Source organism: Vigna radiata, chromosome 9, assembly GCF_000741045.1.
Source record: "Vigna radiata var. radiata cultivar VC1973A chromosome 9, Vradiata_ver6, whole genome shotgun sequence".
NCBI classification, from domain to species: domain Eukaryota; kingdom Viridiplantae; phylum Streptophyta; class Magnoliopsida; order Fabales; family Fabaceae; genus Vigna; species Vigna radiata.
The window spans coordinates 17,001,741-17,006,164 of record NC_028359.1 but is presented as its reverse complement, the minus strand read 5'-3'; positions in this window follow the sequence as shown (position 1 = coordinate 17,006,164).

Below are 4,424 nucleotides of genomic sequence, written 5' to 3'. Positions count from 1 at the left end.
AAATGAAAGTTTAAACCTTAATAATTTATATATCCTTACCCTTCAGGGACAATATCTCACCTTTCCCAACATAGGCTGCTCATGGAGCATTTTCTAGTATCTATCAAGTAGGACAGGTAGTAGCTTCACCTTCAACCCTTTTGCAACAGTCTTAAGTTCTTTTTTGAAACTGTAGGCCCCCTTTTTGGATATTATCAGCAACCTCAGCCTCTGTAGATCAATTCGAACTCTAATTCTTAGGCTGGTAAGCAGTTTCTTGGTGCGATATTTTGTATATGCACACTTGATCAAATTGCCATGCTTATGAAAACGTTGGTCGAATTCCTAGATTTGCTGCTATTGCATATTGCTGCAATAAGAACCTTCAAAACAGCAAATTCAAAATATATTATTTAGTATTTTATTTGACTAGAAAACTTTTACTACTTGTTATTTATTCGATTGAATAAATTTTGTCTTTGTACTTGTGCCATTTTAATTTTTAGTTACTAAATGAGAAAACAACTACTTTTAATTCCTCGACAACTTGTTTGTTGGGTGTTGTAGTTGTGTACAACATAAAGATTTCTAAGTGAATCATCACCAAAGGTTAAGTCTTGGATCAAAATTAAAAGTTTAAGCTTATTGTGTAAGGAAAAGATGAAATATAAAAGAAAACTATAACAATTAAATGAATAGTGTAAGCTACTTATTCTTAAGTATAGCTTTAACATGCGTAATGAGGCTTCCTGTTGGAATCTTGATCTTGTACTTGAGAAAACCAAGATGAAAAATTGGGACGGAGAAAAATATTGAAGTAGTTAAAACTCTTAAAGTTTACGGAGTCAATACTCCTTGTCATGGATCATCTTTAGCTTCTTCTTTTGTGTTCAATTACAAAATCAGATTAATGAATATTTTTTTAAATATTTACTTATTTTATTCCTTTTATTATTAATTTATTAGCCACTATTTTTCTTACTTTTAAATTAGTTTTTTCTATTACATGTATCTTTATTGACATCACATGTCAATAAAATGAAGACAATAATGTTGCAAAATTATACATGTCAATTTCCTTCACAATTTATCATATTTTAATCACCGGTGATAATTGCTAATTTTATGATACAATTTTTTAGAGTAACTATTATTTTATATTGTAGGTAAAGAAGTGTATCAAACGATGAATGTAATCAAGAAGAACAAAATTATTGATCATTATTATTGAAAATAGTTCTCTTAAATGTTTACTATTGAATAATGTTATTATTTTATATTGAACAATTAATTATATCAAAACATGCTTATTATTTATTTTATATAATACTAAATGTTTCGGATGTAAGGCCGAGGACCAAACACAATCCCTAAAACCGTTGTTGACGTATTCACGATCTTCTCGCACTCAATACCGATCGGTTGTGTCCTGCACGTTAGCACTCCGAAGCTCAAGTTAGTACGAACACAATGTAATCAATCGGAATGTAATTAGATCTGTCTCATACCTAGTTAAACCTCTGTATTTATAGGCGTTTACTCTCGATAGTGGATCGTAACCGCTATCCCCAAATCTCGCCCTGTTTAATCACTCGTTGTAACTGCTCCATTCATGTCCGAAATATCCGTTCACTTCCTTAACCTTTGCCACATCACCTTCACTCTTCTTTGCTTGTAACCGATCGGTCAGCTGTGTATACCGATCGAACCTCTTTTCCTCCCGATCTACCTAGTCCAACCCATTTACACTACATATATAAGCCCCCCAAGCCCCAAGCGACATATACAAGCGAAGGGGTTGAAACTGTCGCCAAATTACTTAACATCAAAAGATGTGCAATAGAGACCCTACGATCAGTTTGAATGGACGATGAGGATGAACTTTTATATCTCCCTGACTGAGAATCGAAGAGTCGTCAAATTTCCACCCTTAGATCACGACCAAATGAACGGTGAAGATGGAATTAAGAAACCGTTTTCCACGACTATAAATAGTGGGGTAGGCCCTCCCCATTTTACTTTTCTGGTTTCCTAGATTCATCTTTCTCGATCGTGCATCATATTTCCTGTTCTTACATCTTCAATTCCCGAACCTTCTTTTCCTGGTAATGGCTCCTTCCTCTCAATCCACCGATACTTCCGAGAAAGAAGGTCGAGGGTACGAGAAAGATTTGGCTCGTTCGTCCTCCTCTGAATCCTCTTCGGCTAGTACTTCTAACTCATCTAACCGATCAACCAATAGTGATAGCGTAGATGTTGAGTTTAATGTTGATACTTCTCGTGCTTGGACCTCTATGACCCCACCTCCTACCGTTCAGGGGTATGATTGGGCTCCTTATGAGGTTCGGAATCACCTTCCCTATATTTCAACTACTGCCACTATTCGGCATCTGTTAGGTCAAGTAAATATATTAAGGAATTTCCAAGAGGTAGATGATTATTGTTTTGTTGTCTGCCGTATAAATGAACGTGCTTGTCATGGTCGGGAAAGGTATGAAACTGATTTCTTTTATGTATACGTGACCCTCTTTCGGGATTTAGGGATTCGTCTTCCTTTTTCAGAGTTTCAAATGGGCGTTCTTAGGAGGTTAAACATTTGTCCTGCCCAACTTCACCCGAACGGGTGGGCCTATATGCAAGCCTTTAATGTTCTGTGCCTTGGCTTAAATCTAACTCCCACTCCTGCCTCTTTTCTTCATTTCTTTCGTGCATTGCCAAACACCCATCGACCTTGGATTTCCTTGATTCCTGTCAAAGACAAACAACTATTCACTCCATTTAACTCTTCATATAAAGACTTCAAATCTAACTTTGTTAACATAGCCATATGTGATCCCGGTCGGTCTAAGTATTATTTGGATGATGGTCGCCCTAAATTTCCCTTTTACTGGACCGAGCATCCAAACCGTGTGGATTCGTGGCCCCTTTCTCATATGACCGTCGAAGAGCTGGACGTAGTAAGCCAAATCGATCGTCTCCCTCGAAAGACTTCGTCCCGGATGCTGATAAACCTTCTCAAAACTGACACTCTACATGATAGAGTGTCCAGTAAGATTTCCCTTCTTATTTGTTTTCCTGATCGGTCAATATTAACTTCTAAATTAAATTTTATATTGTAGATTTATTTGAAGATACTAAGGATACTGAAGATATGGAGCAACACAAATCATTTGCTCGGATTATGTCCCGCAAGCAAAAATTGGGAGAATAAAGTGAAAAAGTTTCACCCCCTGTTGCTGCGAGTACCACCGAACGCCGCCCCTCTCCGAATCCTGCCTTAAAAATATCAAACACTGATCTTCCTTTGGATGAACCAAAGCCCCTCGCTGTCGATACGAGCAAGGCAAAAACAAAGAGAAAACCCGCTCGGGAAAAAACTCCATCGCCACCAAAAAAGAGGAAAACACAATCTCCGTTGTTGACCGGTCCTTTGGACCCCAATGTTCACGTGGCCGATCGTCTGCAATTCAATCTTAACGCTGAAGAGAAAAAGCCCTTCAAAGGGATGACCCCTAGCCAATCATTAAACATGGCTTATGAGCTGATCGCCCAAGCAAGCGTTTGCTTGAACTACACTGTTGGCACTACTAAACCACTCTTGGTGACCGAGTTGGAGAATGCCCAAAAAGAATTGGCTGCTCTGAAAGAAAAGAATGACACTTTGTCCCACCGACTTGAAGAATTAACAAAATCTGCCGAGGACGAGAAGACAAAAGCCACCACTGCCCTACAAGAGTCAAAGAACCAAGTGGCTGCTCTGAAGCGCTCGAACGATACCTTGACATTGGACCTACAAAAGGCTAACACCAATAACACTCAACTTGTTAAAGAGAAGGAGACAATGACTGCTGAACGGGATAAGCTGCTGCTTGAGAATGCGTCTTTGGAAGATCAAGTCTGCGAAGAGCAGAAGCTCGGCTTTGAGCAAGGAATTGCTCAATGTCATTGCATTTTTAACACTCCTCTTCAACATCCCGAGTTTGATATAATGAAAGTATTCGTGGACAGCCGCCTGGTGAAGTTATCTGTTGATCCTGCTGCTGAAGAAGAATCATCTGTCATTCCTCCCGTTCTGGACAACACCAACACCGAACCCCCTCATGATCTCACCGTTAACATCCCTGCTCCTTAATTTGTATATGTTTATAAGAAACCTTTTGATGAACTTTGAACTATTGACCTCCGTGATGTAATTTGTATAACTTTTATAACTCTTTATCGCTTTATAATAGATGTTGTGTTAATGCATAGGATGTTATTGCTTGATGTATGCCTTACTGACTATACTTATACTTAGATATTAGATAAATGTTCATAACCCATTCGTTCTCATTAGTATGCCAATCAGGAAATCAATTATCTGATTTCCTGATGGTGAAGTCAATTTTCTGACTTCACCCGTTCGTCTTCCTTATCACACCGATCAGGAATCAATTATCTGATTT